At 32.3% G+C, this 16,624-nt stretch overlaps 1 pseudogene; it reads left to right on the forward strand.

The window, feature by feature from the left end:
• Window positions 1-7,514: 7,514 nt before the first annotated feature.
• Window positions 7,515-16,624, forward strand: part of LOC101257177 (protein fluG-like) — a 39,262-nt pseudogene continuing 30,152 nt past the window's right edge.

Below are 16,624 nucleotides of genomic sequence, written 5' to 3' on the forward strand. Positions count from 1 at the left end.
TAAGAATGTTTTAAATTTTCCGCTAAATTTACCTCTGACAATGCAATGAATGATAACAATGGGCTTGTATAAGACCTCTGAGAGGTCAAGTACTCCATGTTACTTCTAGGCGGTGCTCCCCGGATGTGACAAGGACGATTTGTGATTGGACCTACTGACCATAGCTTAGGGTTAGCAGCCAGGTAAAGGGAAGTTGTTGATAGGTCAACTTCAATGGGTCGTAAACTTTATCACAAAATGAATTACGTGGACCATAAACCATCAAGTGATTAAAAATTGAATCCTCTTTCCAAAGACACCAAGTGTGCTAAAATCCCATCTCCGAGTACAACGTTATGATTGTTTTAGTAAAGCTCTACCATGAAGACTTGACCTACAACCAACCCACGGTTGGTAGATTGACCTACAGCTCGTTGGTCCTTCGGTGGATGGCCTTCGATAACTTTTAAGTTAGGGTCATTTAGGTCTTTTCCCTATGTGTAAGGCACTAATACTTCTTCCTTTTGCACCTAAACAACGTCATTTTATTCAAAATAAGTCTAATAACTTAGTCAACAGATGATGAGGAAAGAGTCAACCCAAACCTATCCAAGAATGCAACTGTAACACTCCAAAAGTCCTAAACCTAATCTAAATCCTCACAAGTTGATCCAATGTTGGAAATATTGTTTTAAGACCTAATTTAATTTATATAAGCCATCTAAGAAGTTTTAGGATCAAACCGTCAAGAAACGTCCAAGACTTCAACTAGTAGACGTCCCTATGTTTGGTAAAGGATTGGAGGGTAAAACGAGACTTTTGGAATCTAAAACCACTTTCATGAACCTCATGCTCTCATACATGTTTATCACATCTGGGGTGCACCCAACATAGGCTAGCAAGCTGCCAAAGCAGCTTGCGCGAGACAAGATTCAAGGGGTTGTTGCCTTCGTTCAAACCACATGCAGCTTGTCAAAAGTTGCCTCGCAACGCGTGCATGCCACGAGGTCCACTTTGTCAAATCAGATTTCAAAAATATAAAATAAGAAATCAGCTTCGCGATGGGACCCACTTTCAGATTTGTTGAAATCGTATTTTTTAAGCATTTTGACTTCACAGAAAAGACCCAATTAAGTGAGGGGTCTTTTGGGTAATTTAGAGGGTGATTATATATACTATAAGGGTAAGTTTTAAGTCATTTTTCACTATCTAGACCAAATTCCCCAAAAAACCCAAAAGCTCTCATCTCTCTCTACTTTATTTCACCCTAAATCCTCCATTGAAGAAGCAAGAAAGCTTCAAGAAAAATATCAATTTCTCTAGGATTTCACTTCAATTTCGCAGATTTATCTTCATTAAGGTATGGGTTCTTCACTCTTGGGATTCCTTTCCCCAATAAGTCTTTTCAAATTTGATTTCTAAATCACTCAATTCCAAGGGTTTTCGTTTTCTTATGGGTTTTATTCTAAACTTCAAATTGATGATAAATTATGCCTGTGTACGACTAATTAAGTGTATATTGTTGGTTAATTGATGTTAATGGATGCAATTTCATATAGATCATGTCATTTACTCCAAATTCCCGAAATCTTGGTCTTGTGTTGTACAAGGTTATGACTTAAGGATTGTGTGATTATTGGCTTATATGGGTTCTTGATTGTGCATAGGGATTTTCAAAGTACTTTAGCATGGTTTTACACAAATTTCCTCTTTAGAATGATCTCAAATGTTTTATGTGCATATGCTCATACTTAGTACAAGTGTATACTAACCCATATTTGATGTTTACTACAAATGTAGGGTCCAGCCATTGAACTTATATAAGGCCTTTGAAGATCACTTGGATTATCATTCTCCAAGTTCGGCAAGTCCTCACCTTATGTGGATGATGCCACTATCTACCTAATGGATGTTGCTTAGTCTTAAAGACAAATTAGTTCATTCTCTTTCTTTGTTGACTTTGTATATGACTATATGAGGCCTTTATTATAATGAAGTATGGGCTACGCCCAATGTTGTACTCGTTTTAGATGATTTAATATGAGACGTATCCTAGACATTCTTGTGAATCTATATTGTTATATTGTATATGTGAAATAATCGTAGAAGCCTATGTATTGCTTCCTATATGAAGGGTCTATGTATACTCGATATAAATATATATTGTTTGTAAGCGAGAGGTCTAAGTAAATCTCAATGTAGAAGTAGTTAAAAGTTTTAAATTTTCTGCTAATTTAACCTATGAAATGTAATGACTAATGTTAAGAGGCAAGTCTTAGTCCTCTTCAAGGACGACGACGACATTTATGCCAAGGGGGTGAATGTGACAGCAACAAGTTTTCTCAATTTCATTCCCAAAATCGAAAAATATCTTCGTAAATTTTTTCACAATGTATGTGGAATTTTATTAGTGGGTTCTTTTCATTCACTATGTCACTAGAACTCAGTCAGATTTTTGATTCTTTGTATCACGTTTAGACCTAGGATTTTTAGAACCTTGTAGAATTGTTCTGAATTAGTTGTAATAGTATTCCTAATTATATTATCATGTTCTCATGAAATCGTTGCTTAGTTCTTTGCATGAAATTCAAAACTTAAGTTCTGTATATACTCTTAGTTCATGAATTTCACTTGCAAGGTTAGTTAAATAGGTATACATGCTCCAGTTACAAATGCTTCTTTGTTAGTAGTTAAATGTTACATTTTGACATTTCAATTATGTTATTTATACACATTCCAGTTGGGTTGGACTAGGGTTCAGTGTACCCTTATAGTCCCAGAACTCATGCCCCCCCCTAGGTTCATAAGTCTCCTCTTTAGGGCATCAGATATAGTGATCATGTTATTTATGTATGTATGTCTTTATATGACTCACAAGGTATATTGGGTCCTCTTGATGGGGTGTATATATCGAACTCCACATTTATCTCCCGTGATTTTTTGTTTGTTAATAATAGCTCCCGCAGTCAAACTTCAGTGCATTTGACCAGGTTTTTAGTTATATTTCAGCATTCAGTCTCAGTATGTCATGTTCAAAATTAGTATTTGGTCATTGCATTTAGTTCAATCTTTAGTATATCCTAGAATTTACATCAGTTTAGATTATGTTATTAATCACTATGATTTGACTAGTATTATTGTTTTATTCATGTATACTATATATCTTGCATGCTCAGTAAATTCGAAGTATTGACGCATATTGTGCAATACATTATTTCATGATGTAGGTTTAGGTACTTAACATCTAAATGACGTATAGATCAATCCTCGATCATCACTTTAGAAATTTCAGTGGTGAGTCCTAATACTTCAAGGACAATAGACATGTTTTCTTCAAATTTAGTCTTTTCATTTCAGTTTTAGTTTCGCTAAAGTTAGCTAGGGGCATGTCCCAACAACTTTAGTCAATAGAGGCTTTTTCATACATAGTATTAGATTCAGTTTTAGATTTTGAGTGATTATTGAATATCACTAAACTCTTAGAATTTTATATGTATTCAAATTAGTATTGGGTATGATCCTTTTTCAGTTGGTTACTATTTTAAGCTTCAGCATAGTATATTTTATTTATAAATACTTTAGTATGCTTATGATATGTCACCTCAGGTTAGTTTGGGATTACTCGTTTGGGATTACTCGTGATCCTATGTTCCGTGTTTACATGCAGGGTTAGCCTTGAGGCATGACATCTGCACGATCTTGGATTTTAAAGCTCTTGACCTATGAAGTTGTTTTGTAAGAAAAAATCTACAATTTATACAATACAATATTTCGTGAAAAATGATCACACTAAATATGTCGAAGTGGATCGTTTTTTAATTAGAGATAAACTTGATTATAAGATCGTATTGTTTCCATATGTGAAGTGTATAAACTAACTCGCAAATGTCCTTACAAATATCATGAAAAATATTTCGTGAAGCGATTAACAAGTTGGGCATGATAGATATCTATACACAAACTTGAGGGGGACTACTGATGATAAAAGACCGTAATTCTAGAAAATTTATTTACCGTCTCACATATTTATGTTGTACAAAATAGAATCCTAGATTTTTATTTTTTGTATATAAATATATGTATTTGTACAATGATTAGAAGTCGCGAACAAAATATTTCTTTATTTAAGACTATGACTTTGTTCAACAAAAAGAGAAAATTTATAAGAATGTGTTATGAGAAATCACTTACTTGAAAATATTATCATATATAGTATAAAATTTTGAATCTATTTTTATTATCATTCTACACATTGCTTTGAATAAAATTTATCGACATCGGGTATTTACATCAAGTCAATCTATGCATGTCATGAATTTGAAAATTATATTAATTATTTTACATAATTATGTAGGTGTAATATACCATAAACACAATAAATTACAGTTGAAAATAAAATAACGAAAATGAATGAAATATCATTCAGGATGAGGCGCTAATATCATTAGGGAGATTCAAGTTAGATGCACAATTATCTACACTGATCCAGCAGTATTACACTTGACTCATCCCCTCAAGGATATAACTCAACCAACTCAGAAATTAGTTGAAGAGCCAAAAATTGTACATAAGAACACCTTCCTTCAACACATAAATATTTCTTTTATACAGTGAATATAGTTAAAAGACTTAGAATACTTTTTCTGTATAAGTTCTCTCTTTTGACTATACACTATAATATTTTTTTAGGTTTTTCATTTTTTGACATGTAATTCACGAAGAAAGAAACACCAATAGGGGAATAATTATTCTTTTTATTGAATAAAAATAATGTGGATAATAATGTAGGTAAGTGAATGTCTAAATTTTACATATGTTACAATGTATAATGAGGTAGAATATTGGGTGGAATTAGTGGCAGATCATGACAATATTGGTTAGAAAAGTTACACCAACATAATGACTACATTCTTGTCGACATATATCCACTAACATATGCACTTAGCATTTTAATTTAATATTAAAATGCATAAACACCAACACTCCCACTCATTTCAATATTGAAATAAGAGAGTGCTTCACAATTAAGTTGAAGGTAGACTATTATGCATAATGAAGATGTGCTCTACATTGAACCTTCTCTTAGTAGAATAATAACCTTAAATTTTGAGTCAGTAAGGATTTTAGACTTAAACTATGACTTGTTAAGAAAATAAAGTATCACTACCACAAAATAATCTAGGTATTGACATAAGCTTCTGCAGAAGCATATTATGGTCATGAGTTATCCCGATTTACATGATTGTTTTTTAGAGCAAGTCCATTCTTATAGAAAGTGACTTACTTTCACACTCATATTGAAGAATTTGTCAAGGGTACTCTTATAATTTGACACCCCACTATACAAGATACAAAATTTCGTTAAGAGTTTAAAGACTCAACCTCAACAAATCATTAAAATATAAATACAATCACATCATAGGGATTGAAAAACTTAATATTAGGGCATTTCACAACAAGTGATCACATGATTCGTTTTTTTCTATTGAACCTTGTTATGGAATCTCAAGTCTTCAGGTTAGATTTCCTCATATATGACTTAGAATTTTATGAGCTTCAGTCTCATCCCCATCTGTATGTTTAAAACTCTTATCTTGCTAAGGCATTAGTTTATGAATCTGCAAGATTTAACACAATTAATATTGATGGTAATACTAATGATCAATATATCTAACAATACTGTATTTTCTTCTCATGAGTCTAACTATACCGTTATGAATAACAATTATGTATTCTACCAATAATGTTAATATTGTCACAATTAATAAAAATTTAAAAAAAATAATTTCTCAAAATAAAGTGTTTGATATAGTAAAGTTAGTTCACATTTCCACTAGTTTAAGCTTAATTTCTTCTATTACATCAACCTCCAAAGTAGAGTTAGCAAACAATCCAATTTTCTTTTCTCATTGTCAACAAATAGCACCAAATTTTCTCATTTGAGTTACTCATACTTGCTAAGTACTTTAACTGCAAACACAACATCAACTATAGTTGTCAGTCATAAGTCTCATATTTTTATTATGCTAGTGAACTCGTCTTTCTTTATCACACCATTTTCGCAATTGAATCAAAAAGAGTTGCAAGACTTATCAAGGAAATTTTCTTCGCATGTTTTACGGTATTTTTTCATTCCAAGAACAAAATTTATCTCACCAAACATTTCATGTTAAATGGCTACCCAACATTATTTACAACTCTCATGCTAGATTCAAAAATCATTCCATTATAGACAAACTACAACATCTGATTTATTCCATAATAAATATGTGTTTATAACACTTTTTTTTATTCTCAAAGATGCACAAATCACAATTTCATAAATATTTTTTCATCATATCATGAACCCCAGCTATTTTAAGAATAAAGATATCATTTTTTCATTACAAGTAATATGACTTTATTCATGAAAATATTAGGTAAAAAAAATGTTGTTACATATTCTTCCCTTGAATTGAGCAAGTAGAAAAATACCTTACCGTTCACCTATTCTCTTCTATCTCTTGAAGAGAGTGACGTTTGAATGGAATGATGTTGAGACATCTATCTTGATATTTGCATTTTTTAAATCATAACAAAACATGAGTCTCCTTAAAATTGTAGGTGTAATATACTACAAACACAATAAATTAAAATTGAAAATAAAATAACAAAAATGAATAAAATAGCATAAGGACGAGGCACTGATATCTCGCTCTCTTTAGAGAGATTCAACTCCATTACCGCATCATCTACACTGATCTGGCAGTATCACATTTGACTCAGCCCCTCCAAAGTACAACAACATAACCCAACAACTTCATCGCATTACTCAAGCAACCAAATTTGGTTGAAGAGTTTGAAACTCTACATAAGAACATCTTCCTTCAACATATAAATATTGTCTTTTATATAGTGAATATTGTTGAAGTTAAGAATACTTTCTTTGTCTCAACTTTCTTTCACTACACACTAAAATATTTTTCAAGACTTCTCATCTTTTTTGACATGCTTCACAAAAGAAGAAATGCCACTATTTATAGGAGAGGAATTATACTTTGTATTGAATAAGAATAATGTGGAGAAAAATGTAGGTAAATAAATGGCCTAAAGGTACATAAGTTATAACATATAATGAGATAAAATAATAGGTGAAATTAATGAAAAATCATGGCAATAGTGGTTATAAAAGTTACACTCACATTCTTGTCAACTTATACCCACTAACATAAGCACTTCATATTTTAATTTTATTATTAAAATGCATAAACACCAACAAAGTATATAACTAATGTCGGTAATATGCTGGTTTACTACTTTTAATTACTTAACCGTAATAATTATTATATTAATTTAATATAAATATCAAATACTAAAAAGTTTTTGCCCCTCATCTAGCAAACTTTAAGCATTGCAAAGGCTGAGCTCCCTAGTTGAAGTAGTCATCACCACACAAACAAAAAAAGAATTCGATACACTAAGACGATTTCAACTAACTACCAATTTTTTCATATACTCAAATCATTGATCAACAAGTGTAATAATATAACACGATTTTCAAGCTTATCCAAACAAAGAGAAATAAGTAACTAATTGCATGGACAAAATCATGTACAATTTTTCAAACTAAACAAATTTAGAGTTTGAAGATTATTAGGAAATCATGAAGATGAAAACAGACAAATTACTTATTGAACTCAAAAAAGCAGTGGACGCTGTGGAAATTGTCGATGCTCACGCCCACAACATTGTTCCCATCGACACAGATTACCCTTTTCTCAAATTGTCCTCCGATGCTACCGGTGATGCTTTGTATAACACGCCCCACACTCTCAACTTCAAGGTTTGTTCCTAATTATGTGGCGTACATCATTAGGTTGAATAAATCCTTCTGAAATCACATATTCTTTTAGATCCTCGCATGTATTCTATAGATATATGAGTCCATAAACGACACATTCAAGTTTTAGAGTTTACAACAACTCTCAAGTTAATATACAATAAATAAGGACAAATTTGTTTTATTTTTACTAATTTGACGAAAGGAAGACATCATTATTATTGATAACTGGGTTTACTATCAAATATTTACAGCAATTTAGTGAAATTTTATTACATATATAAAATATAGGTAAACATTATTGGTGTCCATGAACCCACATATTACTATGGCATCAAAGAAATTAAATAAAATGTGAACGCATATTTAACACGTTGGAACTTGTTTCAAAGTGTGCATTACATTTGAAGCATGTTCTACGGTGTCTTTGTTATCTGATGTTCAACATCGGTGTAATATATATTTTCTGTCTCATTTATATGACATTATTTGACTTGACAAGATATTTAGGAAACAATTAGAAGATTATTAAAATTTATGGTATGACACAATTCTTATATATTTATTTAGTTATATATATCATTTCCCTAAGGACAAAAGAAGAGGCTTAGTTTAAATTATTTATAGTTATAGAAAGGTGACATTTTATTTTTTTTGAAATGACTAAAATATTGGGGAAATGCGGACAAGCACAAAAATATATATGGTAAAAGTAATGAAAATAAAATGAGAAATTAACGATACCAAGAATTATACGTGAAACCCTTCTGAATAAGGAAAAAAATCACGGGCCAAGATGAACAACTGCTATTACTATAGTAAAGAATTTTACACCGTGTAGTCACGAATACAATACTCAAAGTGACTACTACAAACTCAAAAGGAACAACGCTCTTTTGGTTTTCGCCTTACTAAATTATCGCTCCCACTCTATTTTTTTTTTCACAGACTAGTTTTCTTGTATAGTCTATGGAATACCTTACTTTGCTCTCAAAATGTTTTTTTCTCTAATTTGGTGCGATTTTGAAATGAGCAAGGGCTTTGTATTCATAGGAGAAATCTACTACTAATTATGTCACTAGTGACATCACAAAAAACACAAGGTTTCAACCTTTGCACCTATGGTAAGATTTTAGTTGAAAAAGAAATGGTGAGCTTTGATTTGTTGTAGCATTTGTTGACTTTAGCAATATGCAACAAACATTAATTCAACCTTTTCTACATTTTAACTTTGCTTTTATGTTTATCTACAATGGGTATGGACCCCACAAATCTCTCCCTCCAGACCCGTTCACTAGAAGGAGGCATCTTCATTTTCTTTAGAGAGATCTCATACCTACCAGCTCTTTGCATAACTCAAACTTGTCTTTCAGTATCGTCTTGGTCATCATATCTGCAAGATTTTCACTTGTGTGGATCTTTTTGACGTGAAACGAATTACTCTCCACTTTCTCTCGAATCCAATGATATCTGACGTCAATATGTTTTTTTCTTGCATGGTACAAGGAGTTCTTACTCAAGTATATTGCGCTCTTGCTATCATAATAGACAATATACTCCATCTGATTCAAACCAAGCTCTTAAAGAAATCGCTTGAGCCATATCATCTCCTTGCCGGCTTCAGTAGCCGCAATATACTCAGCTTCAGTTGTAGATAGTGCAACACACTTCTGCAACTTCGACTGCCATGAAATAGCTCCCCATGAAAAAGTAAACAAATATCCAGTAGCGGATTTTCTTTTATCAAGGTCACTTGCCAAATCAGAATATGTATTGCCTTTCAAGATTGGATTTGATGCTCCAAAACATAAGAATTCATCTTAGCATCCTCTAAGATACATGAGTATCCACTTCACAGCTTCCCAATTCTCTTTTACTGGATTTTTGAGATATATGTTGACAACGCCAACTGCATGAGTAATATCAGGTCTAGTGCATACCATTGCATACATTAGACTTCCAACGACGGAGGAATATAGAAATTTGGCCATGTTCTCTTTTTCCTCCATAGTTGTAGGACAGATCTTCTTGTTCAACTTCATATGACCAGCAAGAGGTGTGCCAACAGGCTTAGCATTCTTCATATTGAAGCGCTCAAGTACACGCTCAATGTACTTCTTATGGGACAAATAAATCTTCATTTTATCTCTGAGACGAGTAATTTTCATGCCCAAAATTTTCTTGGCATGACCCAAGTCTTTCATAGAAAAGGATTTACACAACTCTTTTCTCAGCTCGTCAATCTTGGAATTTCCCACAATCAACATATTATGCACATACAACAAAAGGATGAAAAATCATTGTTAGAAATTTATTGTACAAATACACAATGATCTGATAAGTCTTCTTATAACCTTGCTCCACCATAACAGATTCAAACTTCTTATACCACTGTCTAGGAGCTTGCTTTAAGCCATATAGAATCTTTCTGAGTTTGCATACAAAATTTTCTTTACCTTCTACGTTGAAGCCCTCAGGTTGTTCCATATAAATCTCTTCATCTAGGTCACCGTGAAGGAAAGTCGTCTTCACATCTATCTGTTCAATCTCTAAATTAAGACTAGCAGACAAACCTATAACAGTGCGAATCGAGGATATTTTCACAACATGAGAAAATATTTCATCAAACTCAATACCCTTTCTTTGACCAAATCCCTTAACAACCAATCTAGCTTTGCATCTGGGCTTCAAGTTGTGTTCTTCAACTTTAACTTTGAACACCCACTTGGTTTTCAAAGCTCTCATGCCGTTAGACAATTTTACCAACTCATAAGTGTGGTTCTCATGAAGAGACTTCATCTCATCCTGCATGACTTCAATCCATTGATACTTGTGCTCATCTTCCATGGACTCCTTATAACATTCAGGTTCTCACCCGTCAGTGAGTAACACATACTCATCGGATGAATAATGGGAGGAAGGATACCGCTCTCTTTTGGACCTCCGAATCAGAATATTTGATTCGTCCACAATTTCATGAGCTAAAGGATTATCAATAACAATATCATTGTTATTCTCAACATCAACATGTTTACTCGATACATAATTCTGGGCGTCACCATGATTATAAATTCCAACAACATCATGCACACTTGTTTGAGAAACGTCATCATGATGAACTATACCATCAAAACTTGAAGATTCTACCTTCTCCGTTGTGTCAATATCTTCAATTATTTGATTCTCCATAAAAATAATATCATGGCTTCTCAAAAGTTACTTTTCAATTGGATCATATAGCCTATAACCGAATTCATCTAGGCCATATCCAATGAAGATGCATTGACTTGTCTTGGCATCTAACTTTGACCTCTCATCTTTTGTCACATGTACAAAATTTTTGCAACCAAATACTCTCAAATAGTCATAGAAAACATCATTTCTGTACCAAACACTATTTGGTACATCACTTTGGAAAGCAAAGTAGGAGATAGATTAATAACATGTGCAGCAATCAATAATGTCTCACCCCAAAGAGAGTTCGGCAACTTTGCTTTAGAAAGCAAACATCTAACTCTTTCCATCAAGGTCCTGTTCATCCTCATAGCCAAACCATTAAGCTGGGGAATCTTCTAGTGTCTAATACCTTGATGCTTCAATATTCGTCAAATGATCCACAATATTCACCACCATTATCAGTACGAATACATTTCAGTTTCTTTTCATTTTCTCTTTCAACTGAAGCCTGAAACTGCTTGAAGACACCTAACACTTGATCTTTAGTCTTCAAGACATAGACCCAGAGTTTTCTCGAGCAATCATCAATGAAAGTGACAAAGTAAAGTGCACCACCCAATGTCTTCGTCTTCATTGGATCACATAAATCAGAGTGCACCAACTCAAGCAACTCTTTCTTTATCGAAAGAGGGTAGGATTTAAAGGAAACTCGATTTTGTTTACCAGTTAAGTAGTGCTCACACTTTTCAAATTTAACACTTTTGAAATTTGACAAAAAAAATTTCTTGGCTAGAACGTTGAATCCTTTATCGCTGATGTGGCTAAGTCTCTTGTGCCATAACGTTGAGGATTATCGCTCTCAACCGCATTCACCATATCAGCACAAGCAAATGTCGTAGTTTAGTATAGACCACGACGTTTTTTACCACGAGCCACAACTAAGGAACCCTTAATGAGCTTCTATTTTCCATTACCGTTGGTACTAACATATCCTTCATCATCTAAAACACCAACAGAAATTAGGTGCAGACGAATATCAGGAGCAGGTTTCACATTGTTCAAAACTAGTTAGTTCCAACACTAGTTTCCAAACAAATTGTACCAATACCAACCACCCTAGAAATAGTCTCATTCCCCATACTAAAGGTTCCAAAATCACCAGGAGTGTAGGAAGATAAAAAATATTTCCTTGATGTCACATGAGATGCGGCACCAGTGTCCACAGCCCAGCTTGGCTCATCACAAGTAATATTTATCATATCTGCATCTAGGACAGTAACAAGATCTTCGGTGGCGACGGTGGATATGCAATTTTCATTGCTATCTTCCTTAGTTCCCTTTTTGTTTTTGTTCTCCCTCTTCAAATTTCTGCAGAACTTCTTTGTGTGCTTTTTCATGACACAATGATAGCACTCAGTATCCTTAAGTCTGCCTCTGGATTTGCTCATATTTTGTTCTATATACTGAGAATCACGAGTTTTGTTTCTCCCCCTGGGCCAGTTTTCAGGACATTCGACGAAGAACTTTGAGTTTTTCTTCTCATCTCTTCATCCAAGACACTACTTTTGGTGGAATCCATAGAGATCACACCATCCGGAGCAGAATTTGACAATGAAGTTCTAAATGTTTCCCAATAGTCTGGTAGGGAACTAAGTAGAAGCAAGCCTTGAATTTCTTTTGATGCCCATAGCAGATAATTGGTTCATGATCCCCTGAAAATTATTCAGATGGTCTGTCATTGGAGAACCACCATGATACTTTAAACTCAACATCTGCTTTATTAAGAACATTTTGTTATTGTCGGTCTCCCGAGCATATAAACTTTCAAGATGCTCCCATAGGGTTTGAGCATGTGTCTCCCCAGAAATATAGGTCAACACATTATCGTCAACCTATTGCCTAATGAATCCACAAACATATTTGTGCAACAGATTTCACTCTTCATCTTTTTATTATCAAGCTTACAGTGCTAAATATTGGTTTGTAAAAGTTCTTAACATAAAGAAGATTTTCCATTTTCTCCTTCCAAATGGCATAATTAACACCATTCAAAGTAATCATTCTACTTGTGTTGTCTTTCATTGTTTTTCCCCAACAAATATTTTTATCGCAAATCAAAGTAAAAAATCTTTCTGATGTGGAAGTTCGAATTGTGCTACGACCATAGAGTATTCTCACATAAAACCTTGGCTCTGATACCAGTTTGTTAGGAAAACGCAGACAAACAAAAATATATATATGGTAAAAGTAATGAAAATAAAATGGAAAAATAAAGACACCAAGAATTTTAAGTGGAAACCTTCTGAAAAGGAAAAAAGCAAGGGACAAGAGGAGCAACTGATATTACTATAGTAAGGAATTTGACACTTTATAGTCACAAATACAATACTCAAAGTGACTACTTCACACTCAAGAGGAACAACACTCTTTTAGTTTCCGTCTTACTAAAATATCACTCACACTATATTTTTTTCACCGACTAGTTTTCTTATATAGCCTATGGAATACCTCACTTTACTTTCAAAATGATTTTTCTCTCTATTTTGGTGTGTTTTTGAAATGATTAAGGGCTCTATATTTATAGGAGAAATCTATTCCTAATGATGTCACCAGTGACATCACAAAAAACCCAAGGTTTCAACCTTTGCACCTATGCAGATTTCTTGGTAAGATTTTAGTGAAAAAGAAATAATGAGCTTTGGTTTGTTGCAGCATTTGTTGACTTTAACAATAAGCAACAAACATTAATTCGAATTTTTCTACATTTTAACTTTCCTTTTATGTTTATTTACAATGAATATGGACCCTACATAAAAAGGAAAGAATACTACATAAAATAGGACAGAAGTAGTATAATTTTTCTATTGAATTGTATACTTAAGTAAAATTAATAGATTTTTCTTTTATAAAAATTAAAAATTCAGTGTCCACATTTTATCACACTTATTGGGTAAAGCTAAATACTATTTTCGTTTTTCTAAAAAAAAAATTAATGATTTTGGTACAAATAATACAATTGGTTATACATTATTGAGTTTGGGTCATGTATTTCAAGTTCTGGTCTCTGATTATGTCATTACAACCAAAACATTCAGAAATTCCTTTGCAACCGATTGTATTAATTTGTACCAAAATCATTGGTTTTACCTACAAGAAAAATATTGTTTAGCACTTTCAATGGTTCTGCACATGTCTTTCTATCCCATCGATCGATAACTAAAGATCATGAAATTGGGAACTGATTCATATGCATTTTAACTTCCCACTTGTTGGTTAATTTCTGTACTAGACTTGTGGATGTTGTCATATTTAGATGCACATTTACTTTTTCATATTTTTCAACAAGTGAGGATAGGAAAAACTTGGAGGAGAGTAGCATGAGTTAGATTTTTTTGGTCTTGATTAACCACCAAGATATCATTATTTGCCTAGTATCGCCCTCTTATATATATATATATATATATATATATATATATATATATATATATATATATATATATATATATATATATATATAACCCACATGATTGTCCAACAAGTGAACAAACTCTTCTTGCAATATTACTATCACAAAATAAATATTTGATAGTCTCTTCTTTATATGTCGTACATATGGTGTATATCGCGAGATTAATTTGGATGTTTCAAATATCAAACAAATTTATTTGTGTTAGATTTTTAAATTTATAAATCAAACCAGACCAATAAACTCGAGTTTTTTTTGGAGTTTTGCGGTAAAATATTCATGTAAACATATAGTTTACTTACACTTCAAATATTTCTTTAGTTCTACCAAAATAATCTAAGGTGTTTCTTAAAATAACACAAAATATGATATGATTAATGACATAAAAATATCCAGCAAATAATAATAATAATAAATATTGCGTAAAATAAATATTACAAATTAATAAGTCATAATGAAAATGATTATAATTTAAAAGTACTAAATCATGCTAAAGTAAATTAATGTCTCTTGTAGATTGGAAAATAGATGTCCTGAACCATTATTGTAGTTTGTAAATTTATTAAAATATCCTTAATTATTTTAGGGCGGGAGGTTTGACAAAAAAAAATAAGATAAAAAGTAAAATAGTATTATGAAATATTATGTAAAGATGTAATTGAAAAAAGAAATTAAGTAACAATGAAAACAGACCAAATTGATTATTCCATAAAATGAGAATTTTCATTATTATATACATGACAACAAAATTTAACAATATAATACATTTTAACTAACAATCAAAATAAACATTGTAACTATAGTAACAATATAATGGGTAACAATGATCCAAACAGAGTGTTAAATTGAGAGAATACCCCATATTAAAAAAGCAACATGTTGATCCACAGTTCAACAAAGTCCATTCTTCTCTAACACCATGCATAAATATTTCCAATCGAGTCTATCATATAGTTTAGCTATGTCAAGTGATAAAAGTATACGTAAAGATACAAATCTTTGATGCTTTCGCGTTTCTTGGACAACAAATACATATCTAAACTGGACAAAAGTATTTCGAAGAATGTCATTTTTCTCTAATTACACAACGCTTCAAGGATAACAAATAAGGAGGTGACAAATGTGTAAATTGTATTAAATAAATATGAGGAGATAAAAATTGATTGAAGTAATCATAATTCAACATGAGTTAAATCAAGTAACTGGCATAATCTGATCTTCAATTTTTATGTGTTAAGCTCTTCCAAACTTACATAATTCTTAATCTTGAAATTTAGTGTTGTATGTTTAAAACTTCAAAAAATTGATAAGTTTATTTTGAGTTTAGCTTGTTAAGTGAAGTAAACAAATGGATGACGAATCAATTAGTTTAAACTTTGGGATATTAAATGGAAAATTTTGTATGTCAAATCAACAATTGCTAATCGATTCAGGAATATTTCACACTAGCAAAGCTAAATCCACTTGCAAGATTCATTGGTCGAACAGCTTTAGTGCAAAATTATGTTCCCAATCAGTAGGCTCAATGCACACTATTACAATTAGTTTCACCATTTTTTTTGTGCAATCACGTGGATAAATGTGTTTCAGGCATTTCCTTTTACTTATGTTGCTTCATGTATCTTTTGTTCTTCTTACAGCATTTTTCTGTTTTCTTGGCAGAGAGGGCTGAGGGAATTAACAGAACTATATGGCCCAAGTTTAAGCTTAAGTTTAGGTTCGCATACTATTCAAGAAACTCGACGGAGCTTAGGGTTGGAGCAGAGTGCTATTACTTGCTTCAGGGCTGCAAAAATTTGTACAGTACTAATTGATGATGGAATCGAGTTGGATAAAATGGTTGACATTGAATGGCACAAAAAAGTTGTACCAATGGTTGGTAGAATACTACGAGTTGAGCATCTAGCTGAAAAGATTCTTGACAAGGTAATATTTGCTTTATTAACCTCTTAAACTGTTCTTGATAGCACATGGGAGAGTGCAACTGGAAAAAAGAATTTAATGGGAGACTATTAGATAAACATGATTTTGATAAGGTACTCGAGGAAAAATATAACAGAGAGATCATGCAATCTGCTGAAGCAAAACCTTTATACATTTCCACTACTTTTCTCGTGAGTAAGATTTTCCTATTGTTCACAAAATTTTGAGTCAGATCTTTATCATCTAATTTTTAACTATTT

This window comes from Solanum lycopersicum, chromosome 6 (genome assembly GCF_036512215.1).
Source record: "Solanum lycopersicum chromosome 6, SLM_r2.1".
NCBI classification, from domain to species: domain Eukaryota; kingdom Viridiplantae; phylum Streptophyta; class Magnoliopsida; order Solanales; family Solanaceae; genus Solanum; species Solanum lycopersicum.